The sequence below is a fragment of the Monodelphis domestica genome, chromosome 8 (assembly GCF_027887165.1).
Source record: "Monodelphis domestica isolate mMonDom1 chromosome 8, mMonDom1.pri, whole genome shotgun sequence".
Lineage (NCBI taxonomy): Eukaryota > Metazoa > Chordata > Mammalia > Didelphimorphia > Didelphidae > Monodelphis > Monodelphis domestica.
In genome coordinates this window covers 32,903,807-32,922,214 of record NC_077234.1, presented here as the reverse complement: position 1 = coordinate 32,922,214, position 18,408 = coordinate 32,903,807, and the positions used below count along the sequence as shown (strand labels likewise).

The window sequence follows — 18,408 nt, the reverse complement described above, 5'->3', positions numbered from 1 at the left end:
GAAACTGGGAAAGTCCATTGCCCAAATACAGAAACATTGTTCAGCTAAGGCAGTTAAAGAGGTGAGGGGATGATCACACTGACTAGAACCTAGTAGTTGAGTTCTCTCTCTAGCTTACAGGCATAGAGCCTTATCTAATCTCCCTTAATGGTAAGAGTTATTCATAGATTATGTTAAGGACTAATCATTATGCTCACTAATCATTAATTACACCAATGGTTAATTATTGTGTTGATGATTATCATGATAATAATTAATGCCTAATAGCCCATACCACGTCCCTGTTGATTTTCTCCAATTTATCCTGTCTATAACTAGTTTGTATGTAGCTATTTGCATGTTGTCTCCTTCATTATACTGTGAGCTCCTTGAAACAGCATCTGCCTTTTACCGTCTTTTGAATCCTCAGTGTTCAGCGCAGTGCCTGACACATAGTAGGTGCTTAATAAAGGTTTCTTTCTTTTTTTCCTTATGGATTCTTGCCCAGTATTCCTTGGTTACTCCCTCCAGAAAAGTAGGCACCTTTGGCAGGTTACGCCAAGTAGCTTGGCATGGGCTATGTTATTTTTCCCATTTTTCAATATCTGAATCCATTCAAAGACTCTAGATATAGCTTCTGACCTGTACTTTCCAGAGAACAATTTCCACATGTTCGACGTGTAATGGGGACGAGAGAATTCTGAAATAGCAATGGAGTTTCTCCATAAAAGTCATCCTTTATAGACTGATAAGTCATGCTGGTCAACTTCTGAATGGTTGTAATTCTTTAGGCAGTCCTCTGTTGCCCATCATCTCCTAGTTCCATTCTGGGATGCCAGGCAGTTTGTGAAGTTCGATGGCGGCCGAGGGAGCTCTTTTAACCTCATAAGTGTCACATGATAAGTTTTCATCATGTTCCTCTAGGCTTGGAGGCAAGCATGTCATTGTTAGCATAGCAGTCAATCAATCAAACAGTAAATACATATTCATTCAGTGCCTCCGATTTATCATCTCTTTGACTTTCAAAGCCCTTTATAACATCCCTTCATACCTTTCTCATTCCTTATTCCATTCCACATATTCTAATCCAGTGGCACCAACCTTTCTGCTATTCCTCATATTCCATCTTCCAATTCTAAGCATTTTCATAGGCTGTCCCCCATGTGGGGAAAAAGTCTACATCCTCATCTCTAACTCCTATCTTTAAGTCTTAGTTAAGGCTCCTCTTTCTTCAAGGAGTCTTTCTTGGTCCTTTTTAATTCTACTGCCTTCCCCCTGAAGTGACTCATTAATTATTAATTTTGATAAACCAATAATGACTAATTTGAATTAATAATGATAAATTAATTAATGATGATAAAATGATTAATATCTATATTGCACTTTAAAATCACTGTCTTACTGGATCCTCACAACCACCCTGGGAGGTAGGTGCTATTGTTATGATAATTTTACAGAAGTGGAAACTGAGGTAAGCAGAGATTAAATGACTTGCCTGGGGTGGCTTGCCAAATTTGGACTCAGATTTTCCTGAATCTAAGCCCATTACTCTATCCACTCTATCACCTAGTTTTCTCTAGTTTATCATATCATATCACATTCTATTTCATATTGCATGTATCATCATACCATATATTACATCATAGATAATGTCATATCATATATCATATATTTCATGCCATGTCTCATATCATAACTCATATTGTATCATGTGTATATATCTCTATCTCTACATCTCTATTTATCTTTCTATTTCTTTGTGTATTTTTCTATGTCTATCAATCTCTATATGTCTCTGTCTGTCTCTCATCTGAATACATCTCTTTGCATGCTGTCTCCTCCATTACTAGAAACCAATGAATGTCCTTTGCCTTTGAATCTCAAGTGCTTAGCACAGTGCCTGGCACATAGGAAGCCTTTGATAAATGCTCATTGATGTCCTTCGAGCTAAGAAAGCACTGAGCAGGGCACTGAGGATACAAAGAAAAAAGAGAAAAAGACTCTGCCTTCAAGCAACATATTTTATTGGGGGAAACCACAATGTTCATTGTTTACATGCAGAATATCTATAAATTAAATACCTGGTAATTTTTTTTGAAGAGACTACCAGTAGCTGGAGGGCATCTTGAAAGGCTTCATGAAGAAGGTGGTGCTTCAGCTGAGTCTAGAAGGAGACCAGAGATTCTAAGAGTAGAAACTGAGGGGAAAGCATATTTCAGGAATGTAGGACAATCCAAGCAAGCAAAGGCTCAGAGGAGGTAGATGGACCAGGAGTGGGATGACCAGGAGAGAAGTCAGCTTTTCTGGACTCTATGGTCCTCCCAGTGGCTGAGTGAGTCAGCAGGCAGAAAAAGTAGGTAAGGGCTTTAAAGACTAAGCAGGGAGATTACATCCCTAATTCCCTAAGCAAGACCATTGAAATTATCCAATGCCCAAGATGTAGTGCAGAGTAGTGTAGGGGGGACCAGGGTTAGATGGAATTAACTTTCCATTTCTCACCTCTTGTCTCTGCCCTGATGCTCCCTCATACCAGAGATGCTTCTACCTCACCTCTGCTCCTGAAGTCCCCTACGGGTTATCAAGTCTCAGCTCGTCTGTCAACTTCTTTGGGTGATCCTCTTAGAACAGAAATGCCAAGTAGTCAGGAGGACAGAGAATCAGGTCCTGTTCCTGTGTGCCCATGATATACCAAGAGCTAGCATTTATAGAGCACCTTATGTATGCTCTCTCATTTAATCCTATACTTTATTATCATTTTTCCCATTGTACAGATGAGGACTGTGCAACTGAGACAGGTTGTGACTTGCCCAGGATCACAGGATTTTAACTTGGATCTTCCTGACTCCAAGTCCACCAGTTTTCATGATTTAGTGACTGTGGGTGGATTATTCCACCCCTCAGTGCCTCCAGGAAGTTCTCCAAGAATCTCTGTTGCACCATTTGCATTCTCACAAAGATGAAATCAGCGGTCCAGATCCTTTGCACTTCCCTAACCCCTTAAAAAATCCATATCCATCAATGAGCATCTCTGTATTTTTTTTGACAAGCAATTCAATTTGGGTTATGCATGTATTATCACATAAGATATATTTCCATTTTTTTAATTCCTAAAGATTAATCTTATCCTCTTTTCAAATAGATAGAAGCTAAGGCAGAGCAGAGTAGTGATGTGCCCAGTGATATTTATTGAGTCACTGGCAAAGTTTAGGTGAAAATTGGGACTGTGGAGGTGAAAAATATCAGCTTTTCAGATCTGTTTTTGTTTTTTAAATGGGAAACTCACTACTGTGTGGGCATCCCACTGCTGGAAATCCTTCTAAGACTACTTCAGCTTTTTGGCTTTTGTTTTGAGGTGCTTTTTTTTTTTAAGGAACACAAAATCATTCACTTGGGTAAACAGGCCTATAGAGATGAAAATAAAATTCTCATGAAAATAACATTTATAAGGAGAAGCCTCCCTGCTTTCATCCTTGTTATTCTCTGAGTCTGACACTGAATAGTAAGACCCCATTCTCTGCAGGGGTGGGCTAGAAGCAGAAAGCCATCCAAACATCACAGAGGCTCTTCCAGATTTGTGATGATTTCCATTCCAGGACTATGGCACATAACGCCTGCCTTATGGGGCAGAGACCTTGGTGCGCAGCCCAGCACAGACATAACCAGCATGTTCCCAAGGCAGGATCTTACTTCTGCCCTCCCAAGCAAGAAACACAAGTCTGATAACAAGCCTCTCCCTCATCCCGGGGAAATGATGGAAGTTACTTTGTCTCCATCCTCATCCAAGGTCATCTTTGTGGTGCTTCTGAAACTTAGTCTATGGCCATTATTCAGCTTTTACCTTCAGTTAGGCTATAAGATAGTTTCATTTGCTTATTTTACTGTCTTTTTTTGGAGGGGGGTCACTTTAGTTATTTAAACAGACATTTTATTTTTATTAAGCATCAACAAACATGAACATTTCAATAAAAAATAAAAGAATAAATGGATGGATGAATGAAACACATTCATTTAGTGTGTAGCATGTGCCAGCCATTATAGTCAGTGCTGAGGATAGAAATTAAAAAAAAATACAAATCCCAAATTCCCTGCACTCAAGGAGTTTATATCTTTAAAAATAGATTTTTATTCTTTTTTTTAACATTGACTAAAGAGGGGAGAGACTGGACAGCCCCAATTTGCCAGTTGGACGCTGTTACGATAACTGTAAATAAAAAGTGATGAGGATCTCAACCAGTGTAGTGGATATGGGAGCAGAAAGAATGGACCTGTGTCAACTAGGTTGAAGAAGTAGAAATGACCAAGACAGTCCAAATCTATGGACAGTGAGGGAGTCTGGTCAGAGATCAGCTGTGCCAGAGGGACTGACCAGGCCAGCAGGGCAGAGTAGAGAGGATAAAACCCAGGAGGAGGTCTCCAGCAGCCTGTTAGGAGGGCTCTTACTCACTTCTCTTGGTAACTGTGATTTCTGACTCCAAACTACGGTCATCTCTTTATTTGATCCTTTTGCCCCATTCCCAGACACTACCTTGAAAGGGTACTGATTTCCACCAGACAGTTATAAGTTTTAAAATGCCAAATACATCATCCTTAGATTACAAAAGTGATTTGTTAGTTCCGTGTAAAAAATTCACGTTTCTGATATTTTTCCTAATCTCATTTCCTCTTTTAATTCCTTCACTGTATTATCCATTTCATAATGTTGACAAAATTCCATTTTCACTTTTTTGTTTTAATATAATATAAACTTATTGAAGACAAGAATTCTTTCTTTCCCTCTCTTTCTTTCCTTCTTTCTTCTTCCTTCCTTTCTTCCTTCCTTCCTTCCTTCCTTCCTTCCTTCCTTCCTTCCTTCCTTCCTTCCTTCCTTCCTTCCTTCCTTCCTTCCTTCCTTCCTTCCTTCCTTTCTTTCTTTCTTTCTTTCCTTTCTTTCTTTCTTTCTTTCTTTCTTTCTTTCTTTCTTTCTTTCTTTCTTTCTTTCTTTCTTTCTTTCTTTCTTTCTTTCTTTCTTTCTTTCTTTCTTTCTTTCTTTCTTTCTTTCTTTCTTTCTTTCTTTCTTTCTTTCTTTCTTTCTTTCTTCTTTCTTTCTTTCTTTCTTTCTTTCTTTCTTTCTTCCTTTCTTTCTTCCTTCTTTCTTCCTTTCTTCCTTTCTTCCTTTCTTTCTTTCTTTCTTTCTTCCTTCCTTTCTTTCTTTCTCTCTCTCTTTCTTTCTCTTTCTTTCCTTCTTTCTATCTCTCTCTTTCCTTCTTTTCTTCTTTCTTCTTTCTTCTTCCTTCCTTCCTTCCTTTCTTCCTTCCTTTCTCTTTCTTTCTTTCTTTCTATCTCTCTCTTTCCTTCTTTCCTTCTTTCTTCTTTCTTCTTCCTTCCTTCCTTCCTTCCTTCCTTCCTTTCTTTCTTTCTTTCTTTCTTTCTTTCTTTCTTTCTTTCTTTCTTTCTTTCTTTCTTTCTTTCTTTCTTTCTTTCTTTCTTTCTTTCTTTCTTTCTTTCTTCTTTCTTTCTTTCTTTTCTTTCTTTCTTTCTTTCTTCCTTCCTTCCTTCCTTCCTTCCTTCCTTCTTCCTTCCTTCCTTCCTTCCTTTCTTTCTTTCTTTCTTTCTTTCTTTCTTTCTTTCTTTCTTTCTTTCTTTCTTTCTTTCTTTCTTTCTTTCTTTCTTTCTTTCTTTCTTTCTTTCTTTCTTTCTTTCTTTCTTTCTTTCTTTCTTTCTTTCTTTCTTTCTTTCTTTCTTTCTTTCTTCTCTTTCTTCCTTGTATACCCAGAACCCAATACAGTGCCTGGAACATAGTAGGTGCAGTTAGTAGCCCAGTGCATAAATGTTGGATAGTAGTTGAAATCCTGCTTCTGATCTGTCACTGTTTTCAGTCATTTTCAGTCATATCAGACTCTTTGTGACTCTATTTGGGGTTTTCTTGGTAAAGATTCTAGGGTGGTTTGCTGTTTCCTTCTCCAGTTGATTTGACAGATGAGGAAACTGAGGTAAACAGGGTTAAGTGGCTTGCCCAGGGTCACAGAGCTAGTAAGTATCTGAGGCTGAATTTGAATTCTGGGCTTCTTGATTTCAGGCTCTGTGTTCTACCTACTGTACCACTAAACCACACTTGAATTATTAAAGAAGTCCATTATAGAATTTTTAAAAAATGTTAATAACTCCTGAATCAGTCCAACCCCTTCATTTAAAAAACAAACATACAAACATTACCTTCCATCTTGGAATCAATACTGTGTATTGGTTCCAAGGCAGAGGAGTGGTGAGGGGTAGGCAATGGAAATGAAGTGACTTGCCCAGGGTCACACGACTAGGAAGATTCTGAGGCCATCAACCTCTTCATTTTATAGACAAGGAAATGAGGCTCTGATAGAGAATTAGCTTGAGAACACATGGTGTCACTGACTGGACTCAAAGCCAGCTCTTCCAACTCCAGATCCATGCTTCTTTCCCCTTGTACCACATTGCCTTGAAGGTCTATCTGGGCTAACCACTTCTAGGAGGAGGAGATGACTTGTATATGCCTGGCTTCACTTTGGGTACAAAACACACAGTGAGTGATATCAGGCTAGGAGTTGATGAAGATCAAGGTCAGCAGGAGTCCTGAGAAATATGTCACTCTTTATGCAGCTCAAGGACACAAGGACTCTATAACATGGGGTGACCTCATCCATTCCAATGGATTTATTCCATTGACCATATTCCAATGACCATCTCTATGTTAATTATTCTCAAATCAGCTTTTCCTACCCCAAGTGCTCTCTTGACTTCCAATCTTGCATCTCCAGCTGCCTTTTGGACATCTCAGACTGGATGTGCATATCTTAAACTCATCATGGCCAGAATGGAACTCATTATCTTTCCCCCATAAACCCTCCCTGCCCCCTACTTTCTCTACTGCCATAGAGGGCACCACCATCCTCTCTGTCCCCCAGGCTCACAGCCTAAGTCATCCTTGAGTCCTCACTGTTTTTCTCCCCCAAATTCAAGTTATTGCAGAGTCGTTCTCAAATATGATCATTCTCCCTGCTGCATGCCTTCAACTATTTCAAAAACCCACAGGGGTCTGGCTGCCTCAAATCTCTCCCCACTCCAATCCATCCTCCATTCAGTTGTCAAAATGGTTTTATTGCAGCTTTGTTGCAACCACATCAGCCTGTCCTGTGTTCAACCAACTCCAGAGTTTCCCAGTTCTCCAGGAACAAACACAGAACGTTCTCTGGCATTCAAAGCCTTTCGTCATCTAACCCTCTCTTACCTTTCCAGTCTTCTCACCTTTACTCTCTGACATGTACTCTTCAATTCAGTGGACATGGCCTCCTGACTGTTCTACAAGATGCCACACTCTACTTCTCTGCTGTGGGAATTTTCCAGGATTGTCCTCTCATGTCTGGAATGCTCTTTCCTCCATTCTGACTACTGAGCTCCCTGGCTTCCTTGAAGTTCCAAATAAGATCCCACTTTCTATAGGAAGAGTTCTCCAACCTCTCTTACTTCCAATGCTGTCCCTCTATTCATTAACCCCTATTTATCCTATCTATAGCTTACTTTGATTATATTTGTTTGCATGTGGTCATCCCCATGATATTGTGAGCTTCTTGAGGGAAAGAACTATCTTTTGTATTTTTGTATCCTCAGTGCTAAACACAGTGCCTGGCACATAGAAGGTCCTTAATAAATATTGATTGATGGATGGAATGATTGTTTTTACTCTGATGCCAGGGAAGAGCTCCCATCTGCCTTTGCTGACCCTGTTCTGACATTTATATCTGCCACTTAATGACCTAGGACAGCTTCTCTTGGTTCCTACTTATTTCTTTACCCCTCCTATCACTTCCCACTTGCTTTGATGATCCCTGATTTAATTCAACTTGATTGAGGAATAACTGAGCTTGTAACCCAAACAAACCAGCTAAACCTTTGCCGCTCTTGTACCTTAGTGCTGAAGGCCCCAAGACTGTCTATGATTATCATCCACACTTCTTTGGTTTCAGAAACATCACTTATGGCTAATAGATGGCCATTTCTTCTCTTCATTATTAAGCAAGCAAGTAATCACCTCATCCACAAATGGAAGAGAGGAGGCATCTGCTTCTCTGGTTATGATGTGAAGTCCTTGCATTAGGATTTTGTGTCCTCTATTTCCTTGGGTCTTTACTGTGCCCCCAAGCACAGTTTTGTTCACTGTTCCACCATCAGCCTCTTCGGGACTCTTGTCTTTGGATCCATTGCTTTGCTTCTTTGGCCCCCACTTGAAAATATGTTTCTGGGCCATTAGAGGTTGAGCCTTCCTTGCAAGGGTGAAGTCATGCTTCTTCTCTTTTCTTAACTGCCTCACCTCACTTATTTGGTGGTAACAGCCCTGATTCCACCTTAGTACACCTCAGGCAGGTGTATCACATTTAGGCATATTTGCTACAATCTGACCTTGTCACTTGTTCTGGTTCTACTGAAATTCTCCAGAATGGTGTCTGCAAATGAGACACCCCAATGATAAGGTCAGAAAGCATTCCTCTTGTGTGTCTAAGCAACAACCCCAGTGTGTCTCTACATTGAAATGTTATTAAGGACATGCCTAAAGCCCAGAATCATCCCTTTGACATTCTCCATCAATTTATTGATCTTTTTTGACTTCAGTTTCTGCCAGTGCTTTAGCATACCCGAAGCCTATCTAAATCCTCGAACACTGTTCTCTGGTGGGGCTTGACTGCTCTCCTGAAAAGATCCTCTATTGGACCTCTACTATCTCTCTGACACAGGATGCCTGTCCTCAGCCTTACCTACAGGAAAAATGCCATTTCCAGGCTGGCATGAAACTGGCAGTTTCTCTGCAGAAAAGCCTTCCTTGTGGTGTGATGCTCCTTTTTTCTAAGCATCCCTTCCCCCTCAAAGTGTGACTTATCACTTAGATTCCAGGAAGATTCCCTAATTCTAGATCACCAGGAATATTGAAGTGATCACACGATTCCAATAATTCAGAGAGCACAATTGGAGTGACCGCACCTAGCTTTATGCCAGCATGCATCCTCCTATAACCTTCCAAGCCTTGCACATTCTTTCATAAAATATTAGGAGGTTTCTATGATTTTTAGAACATACGGCAAGACAATCCATCTCAGCCACTTTAGCACCAATCCTTTGCAGAGGTTGTTCCATGTTTAAGAAATTTAACAAAACCAGAAATGTTAACGTAAGCATAAAACATCTGAGGTTATACCACAGTATCACAATAAGGGAAACTGCTATAAAGTGAACATGGAATACAAGTGAGAAGCAGCTATGAAGATCAGTATTAATGCAATAATTAATAATAATAACAATTAAAGATGATAAGAGTGTTTTAAGATTTGCAAAGCACTTTATAAAATTATCTAATTTTATAAACATTTCTGGCGATTATTCTTATCCTCATTTTACAGATGAGGAAACTGAGGCTTAGAAACATTAAGTGACTAGCCTAAGGTCCCATAGGTAGTGAGAGTCTGTGGCTAGATTTGGATTCAGGTCTTCCTAACTCCCAGTTCACTGATCCATCCATTGTGCTACCTAGCTGACAGTTATAAACCCAGAATCAACCAATACAAATAACTTTTTTTTTATTCACCAGCATATGGGAACAATCAGTGTAAATAACATGGAGTTAACAGCTGCTTATTACCACCTTAGTGTGTTCCTAAGAATTACTTTTCACAACAAATTATTCATGTTAGAAACAGCTCGGTTGTGATGGAAAAGCTTGTCTGATAGAGAGTTACGGACAGCATTCAAATAAAATTGAGAATAAATAACACTTTCTTGGAATAAAACATTGTCAAGAAAATTGTGGGATACAGCCAGAAAGTATAATAAAATATGTCTGTGCATCTCCAAAGAGGAAAAGTCAAGAAAAATGGAAAGCTGTATTTCATAGTCAGAGAACAAAGACAGGCTAAACCCCAACAATTTCCCGGGATGGGAGAGGTAAAAATAACTTCTGCAGGCAAAATAAAGCAGTAAAAATATAAAACAAATAAAACCTGAGCCTGACTTACCAAAATGTCCCACTGAAAAGAAAATGATGTCAATGTTAAGCACAAAGAAATTCAACATAATGAAAGAACGAAGGCATAAAAATACAATTCCTAGCCAGCATCAATAGCAAAAACATGGTCCAGGGATTAGTACAAATATGGAAGCATCACTAAGAATTCCATACACAGCAAGGACTAAAAGGACCTTTAAAAAGAAATAAAACAAATTCCAACAGCAGGAGAGAGCAAAAGAAACACACTTTCAAAATTTAAGTTCTAAGGACATACCCTCCACATATAATGCACATATATTATATATATAATGCAAATATGTGATTCTTTCATAATACATGATATAATAATAGCTAACATATAGAGAGTACTATAAGGTTTGCAAAGTACTTTATGAATATCATCCCATTTCCCATAACATAGTTGCTATTATTCTTATTTTTACATATTAGGAAACTGAAGCTTCCAGGTTAAATGTTTTGCCCAGAGCCACACAACTAACATCTGGGGCAAGGTTTGAATTCAGGTCTTGCTAATTACATTTGGGAATCAGTTAAGGGTTGTAGCAGAATAGATTAGACAAGGGAACCTTGTATACCTGCTAATGAAACCTCTCCCAGGTCCTCAGTTAACTAGTACAATTTATTGGAATACCAAAATAAACCCAGAAACTATATGAACACAATTATAAAACACTTTTCATATAAATAAAGTCAAACCTGAACAACTGGAAAAATATTAATTGCTCATGGATAGGCTGAGCTGATATAAAAAAAAGATAATGCTCCCTAAATTATTTTATATTCAGTGCCATGCTAACCAAACTACCCAAAAATTATTACAAAGGACTAGAAAAAATAAGAAAGTTCATCTGGAAAAAAACAAAAGTTTAAGCATATCAAGGGAATTAATGAAAAAATATATGCAAGAAGGAGGCTTAGCACTACCAGATCTTAAACTATACTATAAAGTGGCAATCATCAAAACAATCTGGTACTGGCTAATAGAATAGTGGATCAGTTAGGAAATCAACACATAGTGGTTCTTGACCATAGTAACATAGTGTTTGATTATTAACCCAAAGATCCAAGCTATTGTGGAAAGAAGACGAAAATTGTTGAGAAAACTGGAAAACAATATGACAGAAACTAGGCATAGACCAACATCTCACACCATACACCAAGATAAAATCAAAACTAATACTTAATCTAGAAATAAAGGGGATGCCATAACAAATTAGGAGAACACAGAAAAGTTTACCTGTCATAATTATGGATAAACTTATGAATACATAGAAAATATTATGAAAAATGAAGTGGATAATTTTGATTACACAATTTATTGGAATACATTTCTACATTTACCTCTGATTCATTTTATTTTTTAAATTTAAAAAAATTTCTGAGTTACATGTAGAAACAATTTTGACATTTTTTTACATTTAATAATTCAAGTTTTCTCTCTTCCTATCTTCCCCCACCCTCCAAAGCTACCAAATAGTCTTATATCAGTTATATCCATACCTTTATGTAATACATATTTCTATATTGCTCATGTCATGACAGAAGTCATATATTATACATACAATAGAAATCTTATGAAGGAAATATAGGGCAAGATTACATGCTTTGATCTGCAATTGGACTCCAAGAGTTCATTCTTTGACATTGGATGGCATTTTTATCATGAGTCCTGTGTTGTTATCTTGGCGACTTGCTTTGTTGATAATGGTTTGTCCTTCACAGTTGATCATTGTATAGGATTTCCATTATTATATACCCTGTTCTCTTGGTTCTACTCACTTCTTTTTGCATCAGTTCATATAAATCTTTCCAGATTTTTCTAAACTCATCCCATTCATTGTTCCTTATAGAACAATAGTATTCTATTACAACCAGGCACCGCAACTTGTTCATCCATTTCCCAACTGATAGACATTCCTTCATTTCCAATTCTTTACCACTACAAAAATATCTGCTAAAAATAATTTGGTATAAGTAGGTTCTTTCCCCTCAACTCTGATCTCTTTGGGATACAGACCCAGGAATGGTATTATCGAATGAAAGGGTATGGATAGTTTTGTGGTCTTTGAGTCTGGTTCCATATTGCTCTCCAGAGTAGTTGTATCAGTTCACAGTTCCACCAACAGTGTATTAGTGTCCCAGTTTTTACACATGCCCTTCAACATTTATCATATTCATTTTTGGTCATATTAGTCCCTCTGATAGGTGTGAGGTGGTATCTCAATTATTTTAATTCATATTTATTTAATAGTGATTTAGAGCATTTTTCCATATGACTATGGTTAATTTCTTCTCCTGAGAACTGCCTGTTCATGAGTCCTTAGACCATTTTTTCAATTGAGAAATGCTTCATATTCTTATTAATTTGACTCATTCTCTAAATATTTGAGACATGAGTCTTTTTTCAGAGATATTTGGTAAAAGATTTCCCCCCAAAATTTGTCATTTCCCTTCTAATCTTGGTTGCATTGATTTTAATTTGTACAAAATCTTTTAAATTTAATATAATCAAAATTATATATTTCATTTTTATTTAATGTTCTCTATGTCTTGTTTGGTCTTAAATTCTTTCCTTATTCATAAATCTGACAGGTAAATTTTTCCATGCTCTCCTAATTTGTTTATGATGTCACCATTGATTTCTAGGTAAAGTAATCTATTTGGACTTTATCCTGGTGTATAGAATAAGAAGTTGGTCCATGCTAACTAGTTTCTGCCTTCCTGCTTTGCAGTTTTCCCAATAGTTTTCCTCAAATAGTGAGTTCTTTCCTCCAAGGCTTGGATCTTTGGGTTTACTGAACATTAAGTTGTTATGGACACTGTGTGCCAAGTATTGATTATCTAATCTATTCCATTGATTCACCACTCCATTTCTTAGCCAGTACCAGACTTTTTTGATGATTATCACTTAATAATATAGTTTAAGATCTTGTACAGTCAGGTTTCCTTCCTCCCTCTTTTTAATTAATTCCCTTGATATTCTTGGTCTTTTCTTCTTCCAGATGAACTCTGTTGTTATTTTTTCTATTTCTATGAAATAATTTTTGGGTAGTTTGATTAACATGGCACTGAATAGGTAAATTGACATTTTTTTTAATTAAAAATTTTTTTTCATTGATTAAGAAAATTTTCCCAGGTTTACATGATTCATGTTCTTTCCCTCCCCACCTCCCACCCCTGTCCTGTAGCCAACACTCAATTCCACTGGGTTTTACATATGTCATTGATTAAAACCTATTTCTAGATTATTGATATTTGCACTAGAGTAATCATTTACAGTCTACATCCCCAACGACTCATGTGATCAGGCAGTTGTTTTTCTTCTCTATTTCTACTCCCACAGTTCTTTCTCTGGATAAGATTGAGTTTTTAACTATATTGGCTGAGTTCATCTATGATGAATTAATGCTTTTCCAGTTGTTTAGGTCTGATTTTATTTGTTTGAAGAGGGTTTTGTAATTGTGTTCATATGGTTGCTGCTAAATTTATGGTTGGACTGAATATATTTAATTGGTTACCGGGGATTTAATTACTAAATCCCAAAATGAATTACTAAAGTCAGAATGGAATTTATGGTAGTTTACTTTACAATAGAAGGAAGATATTAAGGAAGAGAGAAAGAGAACAAAAGGGGAGAGAGAGAGAGAGACAGAGACAGAGAGAGACAGAGAGAGACAGAGAGAGAGAGACAGAGAGAGAGAGAAAGCGCTCCGGCTTCCTCTGAGTCAGGTAGGAATTCAAAAGGTCCCAGCCAGGGGAAAGGGGTCTCAACACAATGGGCCTTTCGGAAAGGCCAAGAAAAGAAAGTCAGCCTTTACACTCACCATATGTCAGTTAAATCAGCAGATTCTTTATCAGCCTCAACTCCAGTAGAACTGCTTCTTACAGGAGGTTCCACTCGAAGTGTGGGTCTCCACCACAAGTGTCTTTCTTCACTCCAAGTGTCTTTCTCCACTCCAAGTGTCTCTCTTCACTACACTACTACTCTTCTGTGTGTCTCTGTTTCCACTTTAAAGCACCTTTTTCTCTTGCATCACTTCCCCTAAATTTTTACATCTACCAATCACAGTCAACGCTTCATTCCAGGCCTGCCTACTCTTTTACACGTGGGTCACAGACCTCCCACTCAATGTATGAAATGGGTGTTCATACCTTTTTGTGGTTAACATCCAAAATGGGTAGATCTCAACTTTAAGTACTATGCTTACATTTTTGGGGATTATAATCTAAAAATGGGCAGGGGATTACAATTTAATCTTCACAATCAAGGAAGAGCAAAGTATCTTCATTGTTACAATCAGGGGAGAGCTAAATCCAATATTCACATTGCTGGTTTTATCTTGGTAGGTATACGCCCAGGTATTTTATATTGTCTAGGGTTGTGTTGAATGGAATTCCCTTTTCTATCTCCTGCTGTTGTTTTTTGTTGATGGTAAATAGAAATACTGATGATTTATGTGGGTTCATTTTTATCTTTGACTTTGCTGAAGTTGTTAATTATTGCTATTTGTTATTTGGTTGATTTTCCAGGGTTCTCTAGGCATACTATCATATCATCTGGGAAGAGTGATAACTTTGTTTCTTCACTGACTAATTTTTTTCTGCTCTTCTTACAATAGAGACATTTCTAATGCAACATTAAATAATAGTGCTGATAATGGCTGTTCTTGTTTGGCTGTGGTTCCATTTGGCCCTATAGCCTTTTTCTTAGGGAGTTTTTTGATGATTTATTTAGTTTGTTTGTTTTTTCTGTGATGACTGTTTAAGTATTGTGTTTCCTCTTTTGTTAAACTAGGTATTTTATTTTTTGTAGTATTCATCTATTTCACTTAGATTGTCAGATTTATTGGCACATAGTTGGGCAAAATAACTTCCAATAATTGCTTTAATTTCTTCTTTATTGGTTACTATTTTCCTTTTTTCATTTTTTATACTAGAAATTCAGTTTTTCTTCTTTTTAAAATCAAATTAACCAGTGGTTTATCTATTTTATTCATTTTTCATAAAACCAACTCCTTGTCTAATTAGTTCAATGGTTTTTAAAATTTTCAGTTTTATTAATCTCTCACTTGATTTTCAGGATTTCTAATTTGGTGTTTAACTGGGGACATTTAATTTGTTCTTTTCCTAGGATTTTTAATTGCATGCCCAGTTCATTTGTCTGCTCATTCTCTAATTTACTGATACAAGCATTAAGAGCTATGAATTTCCACTTAAGTATGGCTTTGAGTCCATCCCATAAATTTTGATATATTGTCTCCTCATTGTCATTTTCCTCAGCAAAATTGTTGATTGTTTCTATGATTTGTTCTTTAGGATAAGATGGTTTAGTTCTCAATTAATTTTTAATCTTTCTTTCTGCTGCTCTTTGCTGAGCATACTTTTTATTACATTGTCATCTCAAAATATGTGTTTAATATTTCTGCTTTTCTACATTTGGATGTGAAGTTTTATGACCTATTTATGTGGTTTATTTTTTTAAGGTGCCAGATACTGCTGAGAAAAAGGTACATCACTTTCTATTTCTATTCAGTTTACTCTAGAAGTTTATCATATCCAGCTTTTCTAAAGCTCTATTTACCTCCTTAATGTATTTTTCTTTATTTTTTTTTCCATTGGATTTATCTACTTCTGTAAGAGGAAAGTTGAGTCCTTCCACTAGTAACATTTTGCTCTTTACTCCCCTAACTCTTGTAGCTTTTCCTTTAGGAATCTGGATGCTATGCCATTTGGTGCATATATGTTTAATACCAATATTGTTTCAGTGTCTATATGTGCTTTTTATAATGATGTAATTTCCTTCCTCTATCTCTCCCTCTCTTTCTCTTTCTCTCTCCCTCTCACACTACCCCCTCTTTCCTCTTTTAGTATTTTTCTGTTCACAGATATTTTGTTTTTGATGACCACCTCCCCCAGTTCATTCTCCTTTTTGTTCAACCCTTCCCCCTACTCTCCTACTCACTTATAGGGTAAAGCAGGTTTCTATAGCTGTCTGGGAATGGGAGTTATTCCCACTTTGAGCTAGTTATGAAGAAAGTAAGGTTTGAGCATAGTTACCACTTCCCTCTTCTCCTCCACTGTATTTGCCACACATGCATCTCTTAATGAGAAGTAGTTTACCCCCTTCTATCTTTCCTTTTCTATTTTTCCTATCTGTTCCCCCTTCCCATCTCTTTTTTTGGGGGGGGGATTTAAGTCCAACTTATTTAGCTTCCTTCCTTCTTTCTATGTATATTTGTTTTCATTGGTATGATGGACATATACTTCTTAAGTATCTTAGGTACATTAGGTATTTTGCATACTTAAAGTACCCTTACCTTTCTCAGGTATCATAGATATCTAATTATTTCCATTATCAGCTTCCCATGTATGAATGTATACAATTCAATTCTATTGAAACCCTTAAGTTTTTGTTTTACCTTTTTTCTGTTCTCTTCAGTATCAAATTTGTTCATCAAATTTTCAGTTCTGACTTTTTGGTAAAGAAAGTCTGAAATTCTTCCATTTCATTGAATGTTAAGTTTTCCCCCTGAAGGTTTATGTTCAGTTTTTCTGGGTATGTAACTCTAGGTTGTTGTCCTAGGCCCTTTGTCTCTCAGGAAATCAGATTCCACATCTTCTTTAATGTAGATGCTGTTAAGTCCTATGTAATCCTGACTGTGACTCCATGATTTTTAAATTGTTTCCTTCTGGTTGCTTATAGAACTTTCCCTTTGGCCTGAGAGTTCTTGAATTTGGCTATACTTGTCCTGAGGTATTTTATTTTGGGGTCTCTTTCAGGAGGTGAAAAGTAGATTCTCTCAATTTTTCCTTTTCCCTCTTATTCAAAGACATCATGGCAGTTTTCCTTGATGATGTGGTATCCAGGCTTTCTTTCTTTTTTCCTTCCTTCCTTCCTTCCTTTTTTCCTTCCTTCCTTCCTTCCTTCCTTCCTTCCTTCCTTCCTTCCTTCCTTCCTTCCTTCCTTCCTTCCTTCCTTCCTTCCTTCCTTCCTTTCTTTCTTTCTTCTTTCTTTCTTTCTTTCTTTCTTTCTTTCTTTCTTTCTTTCTTTCTTTCTTTCTTTCTTTCTTTCTTTCTTTCTTTCTTTCTTTCTTTCTTTCTTTCTTTCTTTCTCCATGACTTTCAAATATTCCAATGATACTTGGATTATCAATCCTGGGTCTATTTTCCATGTCAGTCATTTTTTCCCGTGAGATATTTTAGATTTTCTTATTTTATGTTATTGTTTCCTGAAGTCATATGGTTTCATTAGCTTTTATTTGTCCAATTCTAATTTTTAGGTAGTTGTTTTCTTCTTTGAATTTTTGTGTTTTCTTTTACATTTGGCCAATCCCACTCTTTAAAGAGTTGTTTTCTTCAAAAATTTTAACATTCATTTCAATTTGGTTCATTCTATTCCTTAGGAAGTCATTTTCTTCTATGTATTTTGTGCCTCTCTTTCCTTTTGGACTATCCTAGCTTTTAGAGAGCTGATTTCTTCAGTGAATTTTTCCCTGGATGTTGAGGGTTGTTTCTGTCAATTCTCTTATTCTTTGGTTTTAAAACTTCTTTTCAAGTTCTTTTGGAGGCTGGCATCTTTTCACACTTTCCTTTGAGGCTTCACATCTTTCACTTTTGACATTGTTATCCTCTTCTGAATTTGTATTTTGCTTTTCTCTATCACTAAAATAACTTTCTACAGTCAGGATTTTGCTTTTTTTTTGTCTTTTGCTTATATTTTAGCTTTTTTGGGTTTTTTTTTTTGCCTGTTATCTATCTGTCTGTTGAGGTGCATTTCTGTTCCTGGTGTAGAGGGCATACTGCTGCAAGCTTTCAGAGTACTCTTCTCTGGTACTTGGGGTAGGTCATGGACACCCTTCCCAGTAATGCCACTTCCAAAGCTTTAGTAGCTGACAAATCCTAGAGTGCATCTGTGGAGCATCTCATTGCCATGGCAACACAAGTTCCATAATACTTGAAGATTCCCTTGCTATAGTTCTGTTCATGAAGGTAGAACAAATATTATTAATTCTATTTTAGTGATGAGAAAACAGATGTAAAGTGATTTATTCAGTGGCCTTTAGTGTGGTGCTGGGATTTGATCTTGGGATTTTCTTGACTCTGAGAATACCATTTTCCCCCTCTATCATGTTGCTTACTTCTCTTGAGCACCCTTGGAAATTTTTTATATTTTATATAATACGTATTTTTGTTTATTTTCTTCAATTTGGACAAACTTTTGACATTTTGATAAAATTTATCAAATGGATGAAGTTATAATAATAGCTTATTTTTCTATTTTACAAAACTCTTACCTTCTGCCTTATAATCAATATGGTATGTTCAAGGCAGAAAAGTGGTAAGGGTTGGGCAATTGGGTTTAAGTGACTTGCTCTGAGTCACAAAACTAGGAAGTACCTGAGATC

At 36.8% G+C, this 18,408-nt stretch overlaps 1 long non-coding RNA gene across 1 annotated transcript; it reads right to left on the bottom strand.

Moving 5' to 3' along the window:
* Positions 1 to 253: 253 nt before the first annotated feature.
* Positions 254 to 16,955, bottom strand: LOC130455755 (uncharacterized). The gene is made up of 3 exons (XR_008913854.1): positions 16,423 to 16,955; positions 2,061 to 2,143; positions 254 to 904 (listed from the first exon to the last, which is right to left on the bottom strand). It is a non-coding gene; the product is annotated as an uncharacterized LOC130455755 (long non-coding RNA).
* Positions 16,956 to 18,408: the final 1,453 nt, after the last annotated feature.